Source organism: Eptesicus fuscus, chromosome 19 (assembly GCF_027574615.1).
Source record: "Eptesicus fuscus isolate TK198812 chromosome 19, DD_ASM_mEF_20220401, whole genome shotgun sequence".
Classification (NCBI taxonomy): domain Eukaryota; kingdom Metazoa; phylum Chordata; class Mammalia; order Chiroptera; family Vespertilionidae; genus Eptesicus; species Eptesicus fuscus.
Window position 1 is genome coordinate 29,752,291 of NC_072491.1, and position 20,124 is coordinate 29,772,414.

Sequence of the window (20,124 nt, forward strand, 5' to 3'; positions counted from 1 at the left end):
TCCACTTCTTTCCCCACCTCATGCCATCACTACTTTATGCATAGATTAGGAAAACTGGGTCACTTTACAGCCTTTACAGAACTTGTGTGAGCTAGATGTGACTCACTTTGTAGATAAGCAAACAGGGTCAAATTGAGTGTAATTTACCCAGGAATCCAGAAGAGCCTCTTCTGATATCTTTGGGTCATGAAAATGAGCAATTCAGGTTCAACATCATATTAAGTCAGTCAAAACTCTCCTGCTGGGTAGTAAGGTAAATACATACATATAGTCTTAAATTCTAACTTTACTAACATGAGTTTTTCCTCTTGTAATTGTGAATCCTACCCCCGGTCAGATCTGAGGAATCCCTAAGTAAGAACCAAATATTACATTTCATAGGACAGTTGTATTGTTAGGATAGCAGTATTCTTGGAGCTTAACAATAACTTATCTAAATAAACAGGGCTTCTGAGGAAGAGACGCACATAAACTATTTAGATCCACAGAAAGACCCACCCAGAGTCGAGAAAACCATACACCCACCCTGGAATGACCTCTACGTTTAGAGGATGGTGGAGATTTTACTGAGTGACCTGAAGAATACTCTGCACTTGTTGCACTTTTTTGGAGGTGAAAATAAGAATGAAGCCATTGAGGTCTACCCTAACACTTTGCCTTGGGCATAAGCTATCACCAGCTTGCTGTTTTGACATGCTCTGTGAAGACAAGCCATAGGGTTCATATTAAATCACAGCAACGCCTCTTCATACATCATCTATAGATTCCTACTTCTCATCTTATAGTAACGGTGGCCATGCATGTGCAAGAAATGTTATCAGGCTGGCTCTATAGACAACTGAAGAATTCAGTTGATGCTTCCTACCAGGGCAAAGCATATAAGTAGCCTTTGAGACTAAATTCATTCAAAGGCAGTACAGACAGAAATACCATCCAAGATGGTCATCAAACTAAATACATATATACATGCATGCATACATACATACATAACAATGATACAACATTGGTCAATGCTGATAAACTTAGCAGTGTTATTTACAATAGTTAAGATCTGGAAACAGCCCAAGTGCCCATCAGTAGAGGAGTGGATTAAAAAAAAGAGCTGTGGTAGCCCTAATTGGTTTGGCTCAGTGGATAGAGCATCAGCCTGTGGACTGAAGGGTACCAGGTTCGATTCTGGGTCAAGGGCATGTACCTTGGTTGCGGGCACATCCCCAGTATGTGCAGGAGGCAGCTGATCAATGTTTCTCTCTCATCAATGTTTCTAACTCTCTATCCCTCTCCTTTCCTCTCTGTAAAAAATCAATTTAAAAAAAGATGAATACTTACTATGTGACATTGTGCTAATGCAGTTTAAAAAAAAAAGCTGTGGTACATTTACATAATGGAATACTGTGCAGCTCTAAAAAAGAAGGAGCTCTTATCTTTTGCAACAGCATGGATGGACCTGGAGATTATTATGCTAAGCAAAATAAGCCAGTCAGAGAAAGACAAATACCATATGATCTCACTTACATGTGGAATCTAATGAACAAAATAAACTGACGATCAAAATAGAACCAGAGGCTTGGAAGCATGCAACAGACCGACAGAGGTTAGAGGGGAGAGGTTTGGGAGCGACTGGATGAAAGACGGGAAAGGGATCAGCCAAAGAACATATATGCATAACTCATGGACACAGACAACAGTGTGGTGATGGCCAGAGGGGGCAGGGAATGGGTGGAGGTGAGTCAAGGGGAGGTGGGTCAAGGGGGGACATCTGTAATAGTGTCAACAATTTTTTAAAAAGAATGTTACCAGAATATGAAATCATTGTCAACTTTACATAAACATCCTCATCTGGCTATGTCTTCACCCCCCAGCTGTTACCAAAGTGCTTTTTTGGAAGTGGATTCAGCACGCCTCCTGCTTCCGGCCCACAGGAGGTACTCAGTGAACAGAAACATGGGCTGACTGAGAGAGAGGTGATGGCATGAACCAGACCTCAAAGGGCCCCTGACAGTTCATCGTGAAAGGTTGTGACGGACAATTCTGTCAGCATAGACTGACGTAAAGCCCTGGGAAAGAGGCCGGCTTTGTTTACACGCTGTGTGGTACGCAGTGTAGACATCCAACATGCATCACTTCCATGTGCGCGATGTTAAATGTTTTGCTGTCACATCGATCACAGTGGCCGCAGCTCCAGGGGCCTCGGACCCCCGCTAGCACCGTGCAGCAGCAGAGGGCTCCATTCACGGGAGCAGCCGTGTTTTCTCTTTGGTCGCTGGTCCCAAGTGCCTCTCTCAGCATGCTCATCCCCTAGGTGACACTTTAGTCCCTTCCTGTGCTATGTGGAGCCTCTGAGATTGGATTCAATTCAAAGCCCCCAAACCAATTTGACCATGAATACTTTTCCATGCGCTGGGAATAAAACCCACAACTTAGGTGTGTGCCCTGACTGGGAATTGAACCCACAACCTTTTGGTGTATGGAATGACACTCCAACCAACTGAGCTACCCAGCCAGGGCTGCATGCAGCTCTCTTAACCGTGGAGGACCTGGATGGTCCTGGGTGAGGTTGCTGTTGTTAAGACAGCTGGTTTCCAGGCGGGGGGATGGCAGAGCCCATTGAGAGTAGCAGTGGACCGCCAGCATGTGCAGTAGAGAAGGGAACGCATGGAGTGGGGACAGCCTTGTCTCTGAGAAGGGGAAGAACCTCTACTGAGGTCAGCTCCAGGCCCTGAGCTGGAGGAAGCAGGTGAGCCTGGCTGGAGGCCTGCACCCACAGCTCTGGAACTGGAACCCAGTCCCCTGGGCCAGCCCTCCTCCCAGACCCCAGGTGGCCTTTGCTTTCTGGAAGAGGAGGAGGAGGGGAGCTTAAGAGAGGAGGGAGTAGAAAACATAACGGGAGAGCCGGAAACACTGCAGCTGAAATTCACTGGCCACACTCCTGTGTGTGCCCGGCTCAGCCCACTTGAGCAGGACACCTACCAGTTTTTGAGAGTGGGGTTGATGGCCTCTGCTCACCCCTGGAGGTGATTGGTGGAGCTGAATCTTCCAGAAGGAATTAAGTTATACAGGTGCCTTTGAAGATCAATGCCTGCAGGAGGCACTTCTGGACTGCGGAGCAGCAGGCCAAGTTTGCCCCAGGGCCAGGGTGTGGGGTGTGCAGGTTTCTTCCTGCAGCCCTTTCCTGTCCAGCACCTGCCTCCTGAGGGCACTGACTTACATCCCCAAAGGCCACCTCCCTTCGTGACGTCAGGCACCCCATGACCACTTGCTCCTCATACAAACTGCCGTTCTTAATGCACTTCACTTTAGTAACACTCCTGCCCAAAATGCCTACCCTTGAGTCTAAGTGTGAGGAAATATCACATAAGCCGCAATGGAGGGAATTCTACAAAATAACTGGTCTATACTTCTTAAAAAATAAAATGTCAGTGTTTTGAAGCACAAAAAAGACTGAGGAATGGTCCTAAATGAAGGGGAGACTAAGGAGCTAATACTGGAAGGCGGAGCGTCGCCTTGCTTGACCTCAGCTGGGAATGTGAGTGTGGAGAAACTCAAATTTTCATCGCTGTGCTCATGTTCATGAATGGCTGCGAAAGTGATGTTAAGTATTGATTGTGGGGTTACAAATACATCTCAGTAAGTGAATATTGATGGCATTTCCACTCCTTGCTCCTTCTGTCCTCTTCGGTCACATCCCTCACCTTCTGCAAACCCTGTGGAAGGGGCCTTTGTTGATTAGCAACATGCCTCTAATCATTCCATTCTGTGCTTGATTCTCAATAGGAGACAACTGTTGGAGACAACGCAGTCCATCAACCAATGAACCAATCCATCAATACTAATGAAGTATGTTAAAGCACCCAACAGAATTTTTTTTCCAAATATTTTTATTGATTTCAGAGATGAAGTGAGAGAGGGAGAGAGAGATAGAAACATCGATGATGAGAGAGATTCATTGATTGGCTGCCTCCTGTACACACCCCACTGGGGATCAAGCTCACAACCCGGGCATGTGCCCCGACCTGGAATGGAACCATGACCTCCTGGCTCATAGGTCAATGCTCAACCACTGAGCCACGCTGGCCAGGCCACCTAACAGAATTTTTAAGAGGTACAACGGGAAAGAGCAATGCCTTCCAAAGAGGGGTTTACTACCTACTTACTTGAGAGAAAGTTAACATGCGAAACAAAGGCAGGCAATACTAGAAGTCTAGTTTACAATGGACGTTGCCTACTTTAAGCGCTCTAGATGAGTAATGATAAACTAGGATGCTAGGGAGTGAGGAGTCCGAAGTGGTGGAGCTGGGGTCAAGCCAGTTCTGCCTGATGATACTTTGCTCTTTATTTCAGGAGACATTTTACCAAAAAATAAATCACAGGACATTCCAGATGGGTTACATTTTGTGTCCCATTCTTTATTGCCACACTCCTACCTTTAGCCAGGAGCCATTGGTAATAGTAGATAACAGTAGATGATTTAGGGCCAATATCTTTGAGAGGTCATTATGAAGAAAAATCCAGGAAATGGGCCCTCAGGCAGTGAATGACTCCATGGGATCGCGACAGGTTTCCCTCACAGGTTTGCAAACCTTTCTACTCTCGTACCAGTAAAAATGACTGATGTAGGGTTGTTACAAGATGGCTGGGCTGTGGCTGTAGCCTTCTGAGGTGGGGCCGGCCTCTTAAGGGCATTCCTAATAAAAGGTCTGAAGTGCTTAGCCCCGAGTCTGGTACCCAATAGGCCCCAAGTAAGTGTTGGCTATTATGAACACAGAGGCCAAGTTTTCCCCAGGGCGCTGTTCACTGTACGTCCTTGTAAGTTCTACAGTGCAGTGCGATGCTGGGATCCCGGAGAGCGGAGTCTTGCTGACGAGTGGACATCCACGGAGACTGAGACTAACCTTACACCTTGGGTTTGTAAGTGGCATGTACTGACTTGGAGCATGAGCTTGGAGATGCAGTCATTCTTTGGCACAACCGGCACGTGCCAAAACACAATGTTTACCTGTGGGATACAAAAGACAGTGGAAATGGAAGAATAACAGTGACCATTACTGTGTGCCAGGCACACTGCGAGTCCTTTGCAGAAGGCATTTCACCCTCCTAGCGACCCTGCGCGGTAGGCATCCTTACCTCCATTTTCCCGGGGTGGTGGGGGGGGGAGCCGCAGTATTGAGGAGACAATTGCCAGGCCATTTACCTCCACAGCCCCTTGCCGCACCCCCCCCCCACCCCCATCAATACCCTGAACATCCCCTTAGTATACTCTTAAGGAGCTTACCAGATAAGAATGAAGAATTCAGTGAGCTTAGCTTCAACTTGGCGCATCTTACCGTCTCTACAGAACTCCAAGGGATCAGAGTGCGCCCCCTCTGCTTCCAGGGGCACCCCACTTCCTAACACCTTGGAGAGCAGGTTGGGAGAGAAGGAAAGGAAACTCCAGAGGTTCGCGGACGCCAAGACGCCAGAGGGTCTCCCTGGAAAATCCTTCTGTCTCTACAGGGAGAACGCTGGGCCCGAGGCGGCTTCACTTCCCCAAGCTGCACCCGGGGACACCAGGTTTCTCTGCTTGCAAAGCTCTGCGCGACGACGGCCACACCAAAGATCCAAACCTTGGGTCGAGGCCAAACGGTCACTTCCCCGCCCCCCGGTGCAGTATGCAAATCCGAGCACCAGGAAGTAGCTGGGACCTCCCGGCCGAGCCCAGCGACAGTCAGTTCCTCTCCCGCCGCGCCAGGCCGCCCACCGCTCGCTCCTGGCCGCGGCGCCTCTGGGCCCGACGCGCTGCAGCCTCCAGCCCGGGCGGCGGGCAGGGCGGCCGCGCCACGCCGGGCCCGAGCCCGCAGCCCCTCGCCGTGCAGGTCGTCCTCGCTTCCCGGCCCGCAGCCCCTCTCTCCGCGGGCCCCGCTGGGCCGCCCCGTCGCGTCCCCCGCTCTGAACTCAAGTCACCGTGGAGCGCCGCGGCCACCGCCCCCGCCGATCCGCAACTTCCACCGCGAGCTGGTGAGTCCCAGGCGTGGGCAGGGACGCTGCGGTGGACGGAGCGGGGGCCGCGGCTGTGCCGCTGGAGGGAGCCCGGGGCGTGGGGTCGGCCCTGGACGTGGGGTCGGTCGGCTCGGACCGCGGGAGCCAGGGGCGCGCGTCGCTCCCTGGCCGCCCTGGCTCCCAGGTCCCGCGGTGTGGGCACCCAGGTGACTTCAGTCTGTGGGTGACCGGACCCGGGGGGAGGGGGGTGGGGAGGAGGCGGGGGCGGGCGGCTCCGCAGGTGTCTCTGCCGCAGGGCCACGCAGAGGTGTGGTGGGAGGGGCGGGGGCGGGCTCACCGCAGGGCCCTCTGGCGGGTACCCGAGGGGAGGGCCGGATGCAGTCCAGCTCCGGCTGATCCCGGAGCGCCGCGGGGAAGCCCCTCTCCACGCGGAGACGGGGCGCGCGCGGTCGGGATCCTGGCCGGGACTCTGTCGGGGACTCCTCAGGTTGCACAATCTGGGCTCCCCCCCTGGGCCCTGGATCCCCAGAGGCAAGGGGTGGGGCTCGGCCCAGGGCGCTCTCCCAGGCCCGCAGGCAGCTCCTGGGGAGCGCCGGCCGGAGCGTGACGTCGAGGGGCTGCGGCGGAGGCAGCTGGGCACCCTCCCGCTGAGCGAGGCGCCTCTCGGCCTGCAGAGCGACTGTGCGGTGCCTCCGCCTCCAAGAGGAAACGAAAGTTATTTTTAGAATTCGGGGGTTGCCTTTCCTTCGGCTAGCGGGGAGGGTGCAAAGCGTCAGTTCCCACTTCCCTGCGTGCGTTCTCTTGACCGACTGTGTCAAGATAATTGTGCATTTGCAATGTGCCTTCTAATAGCCCGCCTGGCCAGCGATCATGTGATCGTGTCTCCAAATGTGCGCGCACGTATGTGTGTGTGTGTGCGCGTGCGTGTGCGTGTGTGTGTGTGTGTGTGTGTGTGTGTGTGTGTGTGTATCTTTTTTACCATCCAACTTTTTTTCACCATCTCAGCAACACGAGTTGAATGCGGGCCTTGCAAGTTCCTAGCTGAGTGTGAACTTGGGCCCATGACTGAAATTCCCTGTTTGGGTGCCCTCATAGGTACCTCCTGAGCCGTTTATTGCACATAAAGCCCCAAACACGTCCTAGGCATTTCATGAATGACGCTATTATTTATTGCAATTTATTCTGAACATAAAAAAACGAGGCTCCCTGGTTCTTTGCAATTTGACGATTTTTTTAAATCTGTCCGTTTCAGCCACATGGCCTTATTGGTAAGTGTGCTTAATTTACCAGAGGTTTGCTGTCCCAAAAGCAGGACCAGGAGTCTGGTTCACCCTAAGAGCAGGCCAATAAGGATGTGTGACTGACTTGATGTGTTGGCTGCCCCCAGCCGGCTGTAGGGATCTGGAGGGCAGGGGTGTCCTCTCTGTACTGGGAACCCCTCCAGCAGTGTGGAGGGGAGTAGGCACCGACGGTTCAGGCATTTACTAAGCACTCAGAGCCCTGCCCCACTACGGTAAGTTCTGCTGGAAAAGGGTGGGATTCAGATAGTGCCCGGATTTAATTTGGTGGTAAGGATGTCTGGAGGCTTGAAGAAATATAATTTGATCACATGAGGCTAATGGTAACTGGGCCTCTATGGAGGCCGAGTAGGGTCATCCTCTTTCTGAGTGAAGGGTGGAGGGCCCGGTGTAAGGGGAAACAGCAGCCAGCAAACCTGAGTTTGGGTCTCGGAGCTGTGATTTTGGATATGTTACTTGGACCCTTAATTCAGCCAGTCTTTCCTTTATTACAGTAATCAGAGTTCGAGTATGTCTTGGCCCCATGTGTCTAGTCTAATATTAGCAACTACAAGAAAGCTCCATTGACAACAACTTTATCTGTCTTGTCCGGAAACACTAGCCCTGGAGCCTGTCACATAGTTGAGATTGCAGATATAGAAGAAGGAATGGAAGGCAGTCTGCTGGTCCTGCACACGGCAGAAGGAACAGGGCTGGGGTTCCCCAAGGCATTTGAAGCCTACTGGCCCTCCGTCCTGGTTTCTAACATGAGGATTTGAGGGACTTTTTGGATTGCTAAGTTGTCCCAGGGCTAGTGCTCTAAGTGGAAAGCTCCACTCAGGACTGGGGATTCTGCTGCATTACCGGGAGAGGGGGCTTGATTTGCAGTATAAAACAAAGCCTGCAAAAGTTGTTTGCCCAGTCCAAAAAGACCAGACCCACTCTATCTTAGAGTCATCCGTGCTGGAAAGGTATGTGGAGAATTTGTGATATTGCTTGCCCCCTCTCCTTCCATGGCATTCTTTTAGCAGCTAAGTAGTCCAATGATTTTCAGTGGTCTGCAAATCCATGATTTTCAAAGCCTTTTACAAAATTCCATGGTATTTGTATTCAGAAATCAATCACCGAAACATCTGAGTTGCCAGTTGGTTCAAAAGCATATATGGAGTTGTCGTTTAATCATTTTAAACTGTATTATCCATAAACCCATACTAATTTTAAGTCTATATAAATAAGAAGACAGTGTGTACACATGCAGAGCATGGAACATTGTTACAGCTCTCTCACTCTGCTGATATCAATGACCTCTATGTCTTCAGACATGGATAGTATTAATATTGAAAGATCACCACCATCATTAGTGGGAGCATTGATCAATGACATGTCAGACCTCTCTTGGGCACTTCTTGGGCAATCATGGTGCCAAAATCTTTTGCTTACCCAGGTTCTGAAGCCTTCCTGAGCTCTGAATTCATTTGACTCTCTCATGGCCCCCCAGGGTTGGCAGGGACAGATATAGAAAAAGAAGTTTGGTGACATGTTCAAGGTCACAGATCTGGTTAAGTGGCACTGTTGGGCAGGGTAGGTATATTTTCTGGCTCCAACTTTAGGGCTTCTCCCCCTTTTCTACCTTTGGACCTGTAGTAGGTACTCATTTACTTAAAAGCAAAGAAATTATTTTATCATTTAATATACATTTTTATTTATTTATTTTCTAAAATTCTTTTTTTTAACAGATGCATCTTTTTTTTCTTAATATATATATTTTTATTTCAGAGAGGAAGGGAGAGGGAGATAGAAACATCAATGATGAGAGAGAATCATTGATTGGCTGCCTCCTACACGCCCCCCCCCACTCCCCCACCCCCCACCCCCCCGCCACTGGGGATGGAACCTGCAACCTGGGCATGTGCCCTGACCAGAATCTAACCACGACCTCCTGGTTCATAGGTTGACACTTAACCACGGAGCCACACCAGCCTAATATACATTTTTAAAACAGCATCACAGGTAATTTTCTGCCATCACTTGGTAATTATCTCAACTAAGTGACTAACCCCTCAGGACAAATGAGCAGGTGCACCAACTAGGGTTCTTAAGCTGGAATGGAAAGATGAGCTTCTGTGCTTTCCCCATGGCTTTCTGCTGGGAGAGGGAAGATCTCTGACACCGGCCAAGGTGGCAGGGCAGTTCCGCTGACTACCATCCGGTGCCTGTTGGTTAATGCAGAAGTGCCCACATAATTCTTTGCAAAGGAATTCCCTCCAGTTTGTTCTCAATGAGCCTCCTTATGTGGTTGTTATACCGGGGTGGGCAAAAGTAGGTCTACAGTTGTTCGTATGGAAAGTAATACAACAATTAATAAATAATAATACAAGAATAAGCTGTTTTACATACTTACTGTAAACTTACTTTTGTCCACCCCTGTATCAGTGAGAGCATCATTCAGGGTGAAGCTATAAAGGAGATAGGGCCTATAGGATACACATTAAAACATGAACCCCACTTATTGAGCGCCTGCTATGAGCAAAATGCTGTCCCAAGCCCATGCGCCAATAGATAGACAGACATTGCCTCCATCTTTTAAGATTGGCAATGAAAACTAGGACATAGAAGAGGAAGTTGTGTTTTTTTGTTTTGTGTTTTTTTTTTTTTTTTTAGTCAGAAATATCGAAAGTTTTCTTACAGCTGCCTAGCTTCCTGATGCTTAAATTCTAAAATGTTGAGTTCACTCTATCATCATTTCTAAAATTTCCTTTGAGTAAGTTCCCATCTGGTGGAGAAGCCCAAGTGTAGAAAATAATGTGGAAATCTGCCAATTGAGGAATTCGAGGTTTGGGAACAGGCCAGTTGAAAGACTGGGACCTTCTGTGAGACATCGTTGGCTTAAGTTAGCTGGAAGAGCTCTCTTGCAATTTAGAATTGCAAGTTGACATAATTACTTGGGATGATGTGTTAAAAGGCTCGTCCGTGCTGACTTGCAGGGGCCTCTAATGGCCTTTGCCCTTCATCCTTGCACTTCACTTTCCCCGAAGTACTGAATACGCTGTCAACTTTCCTTCTTTGCCACAAAGCTACTTCTTGAAAGTTGAATTGACGTGATAGGAGTGGACCATTTAAGGGAAGAGGTTTTCGGTTAGTCTCATTGTAGCTCTGTTCATTTTTTAGAACGCTAAGATACATAAATTCCATAAAGTTACACAAATAGGATGCATTTTCAGAATCCATTTGAGAGGGTGTTTCTTAATGCTCTAGGCTCTGCGCTTGATGAGCTGTAGGACCCTGGGAAGAAGGCTTTATTCCTGTAGCTCCGGGGGTCTTTTCCTTTTAGGATTCATACTTTAAAGCCAGATATTGCTGGGCTGCCGACCCTCCCACCTTTCTGTGAACATCTTTACTGACCATAATCCATGCCAATCGGAAGCTCTTTGCCGATTGGAAGCTTCTCCCCACGTCACCTTCCTCTCTCCATTGGGACACCAGGTGGCTGGGAGCTGTCACGACTGCTTTGGGCCCGCTTTTCTGTGCTGGTGAGAGAGCCCAGTGAGATTGGAGAGATGGGGCTGGATTCATTCTGCCCCCCCAACTAGAGTAAGGACATCTTCTTGGTGTTGGGCCTTTGGGTGCCTCCACTCTTCCTGTAAATGTTAGCCCCCCCGGAGGGGAAGGGAAGGGAGAAGCTGGTTTTAGAGCCACGTGGGGAGAGGGAGGACCACTTCTGCTTTCCACTGGGGAGCCGTGTCACGGAGAGCAGAACTGCAGCGAGAGGCCTGAGAGAGGAGGCCCGAGGGAGGAGGCGGCGGCGAGGAAGTGATACTTCCTCCTGCTTCGAAGGCACCAGGCCTGTCATTTGCCTGCAGCCCCACCTTTCTTACCACCAGCACTGCTTTTTCCGTAGGCTTCTTTCTGCCACCCTCTGCTCTGTCCATTCTCAGTTTGCCCTTGAGAAAGGGGCAGGCAGGGAGGGGGAGAGAGAAAAAGAATGAATCTAGTAATCAGTGTAGAGCCTTCTCTGGCAAAGCCCATGGTGGCCACGTTTGAGTTTTCACCAACAGAAGAATGTACATTTTGAAATTCCCCATCATGGAAACCATTGTGAAACTCCTAAGTAGATGTTGTGAAATCCTTTAGTGTGTAGGCAACCTAGTAATTTCGTAATCCTCACTACAATGGTTGGGGGCTGTCTTTAATATTACTTAAGCTATAAGCCTGTGGTTAAATTTTGGGGACCGAGCAGTGGCTTTCAAAGTCTTTGACCACAAGCCAAATTCCAAAACATATTTGACCTTGTGCTCAAATGCACATTTTTCTGTATGGGCGGCGGGGGAGGGAAGCTTGGTGGAAGAGCCCCTCCTCCAGGTTATGTGATCGGAACAGTCCTTCTGAGACCAGCTTGTGAGATCTGCCAGCATTTAACGCGGACAGAGGCAGGCCCAGCGAGTCCGCAAGCTCCAGTCCAAGAGGAAGTTTATTAAACAAATACAAATTAAGACACATCTCTACAATGCAGTACCTTGTAGATATCTTAAAAGCGTATTAAATTACACTTACAAACATGAGAGATATTTTTTGAAAGCTGAACCCAAACTGATAAGTAATATATAATACCATTTCTGAAATGAAATATTTATATGTGGGACACAATCTGTAAGCTACGCGTATCACTAATTTTTATACGAAAGTTTTAATAGTGAATATTTCTGAGGGATGGGCGAGTGCTGATTTTTTTTCTTAGGTACATGTTATTTTTTTTTTTAATAAAAAGGAATGTTACTTACATGACTTTAAAACAGAGTAAAATGAGCAATGAGTGGAGCCATCGTGACCGCAGAAGAAATGTAGGAGCCATCAGTAAACTTGGGAGTAAAAGTGGCTATTGTGACATTTGTGTGGGTAGAGTTGTAAGCAGACCGCCTCTGGAGGATGTAAGGTGCTATGTGTATTGAAAATAGAGTTATTTTCTTTCTTTCTTTCTTTCTTTCTTTCTTTCTTTCTTTCTTTCTTTCTTTCTTTCTTCTTAATCTTTTTAAAAAGTTAATTTGAGAGAGAGAGAGAAGAGAGAGAGAGAGAGAGAGAGAGAGAGAGAGAGAGAAACATCGATTTGTTCCACTCATTTATGCATTAATCGTTTGCATGCCCTGACTGGGGATGGAACCTGCATACCAGGAGGACACTAACCAATTGAGCTAACTGGCCAGGATTTATAGAGATATTTTCTTAAAAAACAGTCCACTTCTGGTATTTAGTTGGAGCTGGGATCATTCAGAGGCCAGAGAACTCGGTCTGGCAATGTGGTCAGAAGGCGTGGATGACCCTTGTTCAAGGCATGGAGGATCCTTGTCCAGAACTAAATTTTGGGTTTTATCATATAAACATAGGGGAATCGTTGGAGCCTTTCAGTGGGAAGCCTACTTTTCTATCACAATCAGCTTCTCGCCTAGACTTCTTCATCATCGGGTATTTATGATGGTGATAAATCATGAAGAGACAGACAGTGAGCGTCACTTACTGCTTTGAATAGGTGGATGATTAACTGAGGAACCCACAGGGACTTCCACAGAGATTAACATGAGGAACTTGATAAGTGCCCTAAGTGGTGTTGATCTTGCCCAAACATTTATCTGTATCTTTTTGATGATGGCAGCACTATTGAAGAAATAAGCAATTTGGAGTTGAGGGCTAAGTTTCTGTAGGGTTAGTATTTTCCTCTTTATTTTGAAGGAGATTATGTTGTAAAGCAGCAGCTTACTGTAGTGTTGGAATTTGCCTTTGCTATATAAAAATAGTTTATTAAAAGCATCACCATAATTAGGAGTGGCAATATTTGGTCAAAATGACATAATTTTCAATTATGCAGGTAATTACTTTGTGTGATCAGATTTAGCATATTTAATATCTACTGTATTTGATGTCTATTATTACTATTTAATAATATTAATAAATCAATTGTTAACATTATTAATAAAATTAATACATGAATAACCAGTGCTGGTTATTAATTTTAAATTTGAGAGGAGATAGTATAATACAGTGGAAAGAAAACGGGCTTCCAAGTCAGACAGGTCTGAGTTCCTGCCTAGGCTCCAGTGCTTGTGACTTTAGTTACTTATTCTCACCATTTATCTATATTATAAAAAGCCAGCGACCAGAACGCTGTAATGACCAGAACGACTGGTCGCTATGATGCCCACTCCGGCCAGCGAACCGGCCCAATTGGGGGTGGTGCCGGCTGTGGGGAGGTGCTGTGGGAGGTTGGCCGGCTGGCCCCACACCCAGTTGGCCCCCCCACCCTGATCAAGGGTGGGGTGGCCAGCCAACCACCCACAGCCCCTCCCCTTGGCCGCTGGCCCCCGATCAGCCCCCACCATCCCAATCAGCCCAAGGCCCCTCTCCCCCCCAGCCAGCTCCATCCCCTATTGGGACCCCCCCCACTCTGATCAGGGGCAAGGCCTGCAGCTACTGCCTGCGGCCCTTACCCCTCCCCCCCTCCCCCACCAGCCTGGCCCTCATTGGGCCCTGATTGGGGCAGGCCAGTCAGCCAACCTCCTGCTGTATCCTCCTTCTGACAGGTCCAGCCCCGATCTGCCCCAATCAGGGCCAGGCCAGCTGGACCCCACCCGTGCACGAATTTGTGCACTGGGCCTCTAGTTTATTTATAAAATGACTAGAGGCCTGATGCACGCAATTCATACAAGGGGTTCGGCCCTTGCAGCCCGGCCTACTGACGGTTTCGGAAGGTCATTACGGAAGGTCATTCTGCCATCTGGTCTAATTAGCATATTAGCTCTTTATTATATAGGATGATAATAATACCCACTCCTCAGGTTTGTGGTGGTGGTTAACAAAGCTAATATATAACCTCTTAATAATTTTTCTGGAACACTGTAGACACGTAACAAAAGGGTCCTGTTTTTACTACTAGACTGTGGGCTTCCCTCTTAGAGGGGAGAAATTCTGTTCATGCCTTCCATCAACAAACATACAGTTCACCCTTGAACAACACAGGTCTACTTATTTGGGGATTAATAGTATTTTTGATCTGCAGTTAGGAATCCGGGGATACGGAAGGCCAACTGTATGCATTGTTCTGTGTTATGTTATATAAGGGACTTGAGCATCCTTCAGGGGTCCTGGAACCAATCCCTCACAGATACAAACAGGGGTGATTGTAGTTAAATTTTGGGGGAGTCAAAACTTATATGCATATTTTCAACTGCATAGAGGTTGGCACCCTTCCCCCGCCCCCCAGCATTGTTCAAGGGTCAATTGGAGTAAGTAAAATGTTTATAAAATGAAGTAGTCAGGGAAAAGTTCAGAGTCTGGTGGGGGAGTCAATCATAAACCATCCTACTTACCACAGTGTTTGTTTACTAGAGGCTCAGGTGTTTGGTCAGTTGAACTTCTGATCTCCCTACAAGGTACCGGAAATTGCCAGAGGTTACAGGGGTCAACAAGATGGTCTCTGCATCCACAGATGCTGGAAATAGTGGGGGTATGGAGGCATAAACATGGTCTTCAGAGTGTGATCGATGCTCTCCTACAGTACAAAGTGCTCTGCCAGCAGAAGGAAGGGCTGGTGGCCACAGTGAGGACAAGATGCTGGAGCAGGGTCTGGTAGGGGGAGAAGGACTTCTCCCGCTGGAGGCCTTAAGGGAAAGTGCAAAGGTTGTGAAAGAGCCTGGGGATTCCAGAAAGGCGAGGGTTCCCCTGGCCTGGGCGACAGGGATGGACTTTGTCCTTAAATAATGAGAGGCTTCGTAATATGGAGAGTGACAGACAAATATGGAAATGAATGCCATCCCTAGCTTCAAATTAATGTTGTCTTGAGGTAATCAGTATAATCAAATACACACTGTAAGAGTTGGTTTTTGTCTTTCTGGACCACATTGACTCTTTGAATTGTTTAAAGTGTAATGGATGCCAAATATATATTAAAAAGAAATTTTACCAAATTCAATTCCATTAACTGCCTGCTTTTTGGTTTTCAGTTATTTTTAAAGTTTTAAATAAATTAAGAAAACCACTAACTGAGGATTTAATTGTAATTTTCCTTAAATTCCTTTCCAAGTCAATAATTTTCAAGAGTATCGTAGAAAAATATTTCTGAATGCTTTGGTGAATGTCTCTCAAATGTTGCATTGTTGCTGCAGTTGTAACTTTTCAACTAAGGTAGTGCTATACAATCCAATTGAACAAATGACTTGTCTCCTCTGGTGTCAGGTGTCAACTGCTAGGCTTTTGACATCACCTGTCTACCTGGTATCCAACATTAGCATCATCGTTTAAAGTGTAATGGATGCCAAATATATATTAAAAAGAATTTTTACCAAATTCAATTCCATTAACTGCCTGCTTTTTGGTTTTCAGTTATTTTTAAAGTTTAGAAGGAAGAGATTTTGGTGGTGTATTTTACACATAGTCCTTAGCAGGTAGTCACTTTCCCTTGAACATTGGGTCCCAAATGTTAGTGTCTGCCCCAGGTGATTCTAATGCAGGTGATAGAAGTCACATTATGAGAAGCACTGTGACAGGGATATTCCTGTTGCCCAAAGTGGCTTGTTTCAATTTTTGGATACCTATGGGTATTCGAAAGCTTTTTCTCTCATGCTACACTATTTTATTTCCATAGTTTCTGCCTCTTGGTTCTAGTAGCTGGCCCTCTTTTCACACATCTGAAGCCAGCTACTGTTGGACTGACTAGCCATTCACTGTGGCTGTTAAGTGTGGGATGTACAGGAACATTGTTGACTGCTTCCTACCCAACACTATTACTCCACTTCTCATCCTAACAGAACCAGATTATTTTGGGATTCATTGTCTCCCCTGAAGTTTCAGCAGAAGTCTTCCCCATCTCCATCTATCAGTGGCCCTGACTGGGCAAAAACTCCTGTTCTTCGGTTTGGACAGTAATCAGTAAAGCGACCCTGCTGTAGAGCCTAAGACCATCGGAAAAACCAGATATTTACATTACGAGTCATAACAGTAGCAAAATTACAGTTATGAAGTAGCAACGAAAATAATTTTATGGTTGGGGGGTCACCACAACATGAGGAACTGTATTAAAGGGTCGCGGCATTAGAAAGGTTGAGAACCACTGTTCTAGTCACACAGTTGGCGTGGCATTAATGCTGATAATTGGGCTTCTGTAACCGTAATTTATTTTTAAATGTGTATTGTGTGTGAGACTTTGTAGTGAGTGCTTGGGAAGAAACATAAACATTGTTAAGTATGAGGTTCCTTCCCTACAAGAGTGTATTGTACTCTAATCTCTCTGGGCTGTTCACAGAACAGAAGGCTGACAAATTAATTTGCTGTGGTTGTGGGCGGGACAATACTTTCGTGCTCAGGAGATCCCTGGGCACCTGAATCAGTGCATAGAAACCATTTCCGGTAAGGAGGGAGGCAGTGTGTGGGGTGGTTAGAGCACAGGAAATGGAGTTAATCACATTTGAGCTAAATTCCATATCTGTCCCAACTTAGCAACAGGGCAAGGTGCCTCAGGGTCCTCTATTTAAACCTCAAATGTTGGGTGTGAGGATTCCACGGTGCAGTGTGCAGTGGATTCAGAGCTAGCCACACGTGAGGCAGATGGCTAGTGGTCATCATTGTTATTGTCATTATCAAAAGAAAGTTGCTTAGGGTCGCTACTGTCAAACAAAACCAAACAGCCACCCAAACAAAAGCAGAAAATAAGTGTTGGTGAGGATGTGGAGAAACTGGAACCCTTGTGCACAGCTAGTGAGAATGTAAAATGGTACAACTGTTATGGAAAATGGTGTGGCAGTTCCTCAAAAAAGCAAAGATAAACATGGCCCTGGCCAAGGTGGCTCAGTTGATTGGCATCATCCCACACCCCAAGAGGTCACCAGTTCTTGGTTGGGGCACATGCCCGGGTTTCGGGCTCAATCTTCAGTAGGGGACGTGCAGGAGGCAGCTGATTGATGCTTCTCTCTCCCTCTCCCTTTATCTGTCTCTAAAATCAATAAAAACGTATTTTAAAAAACTAACATAGAATTACCATATGATCCAGCAATTCCATTCCTGGATATATACCCCAAAGAATTGAAAGCAGAGTCTCAAAGAGACATTTATATACTGATGTTCATAGCAGCGTTATTCACATTAGCAAAGGGGTAGGAACAATTCAAGTTTCTATCAATGGATGAATGGATAAACAAAATATGGTGTATCCATACAGTGGAATAGTATTCAGCCTTAACAAGGAAGGAGATTTTGACCCATGCTAAAACATGGATGAACCTGGAGAACAGTATGTTAAGAGAAATAAGCCAGCCACAAAAGGACAAACACTGTATGAATCTCCTTATATGAGGTACTCAGAGTAGTCAGATTCATAGGGACAGAAAGTACAATGGTGGTTGTCAGGGACTGGAGGAGGGGAAAATGGAATTACTGTTTAATGGGTCTAGACTTTTAGTTTTGCTAGAGAAAAAGAGTTCTGGAGGTGGGTGGTGGTGGTGGTGATGGTTGCACAAGAATATGAGTGCCCTAGTGCCACTGAATTGCACACTTAATGGTTTAGATCTAAATTGATATGCTTTTTTAAAACCACAATTTAAGAATGATTTTTTCAAAGTTGCTCGATAAGCAGACATGTGTACAAGTAGGTGAGAGTGGTCTAGAGGATATTTTATTAAGTTTGATAAATTCCCCTTATTCCGACTGGGGATTAGCCCATCAAGCTGACTGGTGTTCACTTTTTTGAGGCATGGGGTCTTTATTTAACTGTATCATTTACTACGGGGCCACGTGGATTGACGGCTGACAAGATATTGAAATGACTGTGGTGCGTGTGAGAGACAGTCTGATCACTGAGAATGTTAAAGGTAGAGATTTGCGGATTAGAGAACAAGGAGGAGCTTTCTAACCACCAACGTTGGCTCGAGTATGAAGGGGTCCTTCTCCGTCATTAGAAGTTTGTAAGCACTGTCTAAGCGAATCTCTTACAGGACATTTTAGAAAAAGTTGAACTCAATGGCCCTAAAAGATGCTTTCTGATTTGACAATTCTGTTATTTCTAGCCACGTATACTCACTGATTCTAAATTATAGAATAGGAAAGAATATATTTTAATGGGGTTAAGGGGGAGTTTTTAAAGAGTTTCCCCAATACTGGTGTTTTTTTTCCCCTTTGATATAAGTATAACATACAAATGGCTAATGACAGAAAACAGACAAGTCCAACTCAAAGCAAACCATCATGTAACACCCCCAGATCATAAATCAGAATGGTGCTCACACCCACTGCCCCTCTGGGCACCCCCAAGCACGCTCTCTCCTCAAAGGATCCTACCATCCTGCTCCTAGTTTTAGTTTAGTTTCCAGTGTTGGCGTTGTCATAATAAAGGGTAAGAGATTGAAAAGCAGCACAAAGCCATTTGGTTTGGCAGATAAACAGGTTTTCAAGCTGTGGGTTTGGCTGGCCCAGGCATCTCTGTGTGTTGAATTACTGCAATGCAGGCAGAGACCAGGTCCTTGTCCTGTTTTATATGCTGGTATTTAGCTGCTCAAATTCTCACAGGTGAGCTTGATCAGAGCCTTACTCAAATAGCATTCATTCAACCATTAGGTAATAAAATTAGACGGCAGTAGCCATCTATAGCTTGTTTTTTTACCCATCTCTGCATAGCTAAGTATATTTATAAATGCAAATTTATAAATGTGGGTGTGATAAGGGTGGTTTCCAGTGGCCCACATGTAATCAAACATCCTGCTGCAGAACACAGAGCCAGTCTGTGCACAGACATTGGAAGTACTGACTGGCTTTGTGCATTCAGTCATGATTTTCCTCAGTCAAGGAGGACTCCCTTTTCTGATGTGAAGGAACACAGCATCTTTATTACTGACTGTTTGTTCTGCCTCATGTAGTTTTGACATTTATTTTTGTTAGGGGTGAGAGAGAGCCATGGTTTGACCTGTGGAATTTATTAATCCATGAAGTAATGCTTCACTTATTCATCATTCAGAAAACATTTCTTGGATCCTCACTGGTCATGAATATGCATGAGTAGGACTTGCAGTCACATTCATTAGCTCTCAATAGCAGAATTGTTCCGTATATACTCAGGAAGTTAAAATATTTGAAAAACTAAAATGAGGAGTAGACATTTCTATTCCATAGGCAGTAAGAAGAACACACACAGGCAGCAGAGTACCGAGGTGTTTCTTCCTGTGAAAAGGTCTCAGTTGTGATCAGATCAAGGTCAGGAATAACCAGGAGGCAGTGACTGCCCGCCGCCCCCGTTGAATTTTCCTCAGGCCACAGTTTCTGATGCTTGGCATCTCTGCATTTTCACTGCTGGATGCTACAGATTTGAACAAGGAGTGAATCCTGGGAATGGAGGGAGGAACGGATTAGACCAAGGACCAGAGCAGAGTAATTTTCCCATGAAGATGTGCATGCCTCAGTTGAGAATACAAAAAGAAAAGATGGGAAACAATTTAGCTGGATTCCTTACTTATCCTGCTGAAGAGCGTAGGGTGTGCATTAGAAACAGTAGGGTAGCTTGTGAGAAGCATGTGGCTCCGGATGAACACCAGGGTGTCTGCGAGCAGTGTAATGCATAGTCACTAATGAAGAGTCAGGCTTTAAGCCATGCTCTGTCATGTACTAGTCTTGGGGGCGGGGGGAGGGGGGCGGCATCAGATGAAGTTCCTTAAGCTCATCTGGCCACATTTTCCTAATCCATAAGACAGTAATTATAACGTGCCTGTCTCACATCTCACCCAGTTGTTGCAAGGATTAAGTGAGGTAATATCCCCGAGAGCTCTTGGAGAAATCTAACTCAGGACACACTTTGGACTATGTTTTGGGTTCAACTTTAGTACCTTTTGCCTTTTCTTGATATGGA

General features: G+C 46.4%; 1 protein-coding gene across 2 annotated transcripts in view; it reads left to right on the forward strand.

Moving 5' to 3' along the window:
- Positions 1-5,699: 5,699 nt before the first annotated feature.
- LYN (LYN proto-oncogene, Src family tyrosine kinase) overlaps positions 5,700-20,124 on the forward strand; it is a 103,409-nt gene continuing 88,984 nt past the window's right edge. For both annotated transcript variants that reach the window (XM_008143330.3, XM_008143332.3), the window contains exon 1: positions 5,700-5,994. The gene's annotated coding sequence lies outside the window, so the exon portion shown is untranslated. The remainder of the gene's footprint in view (positions 5,995-20,124) is intronic.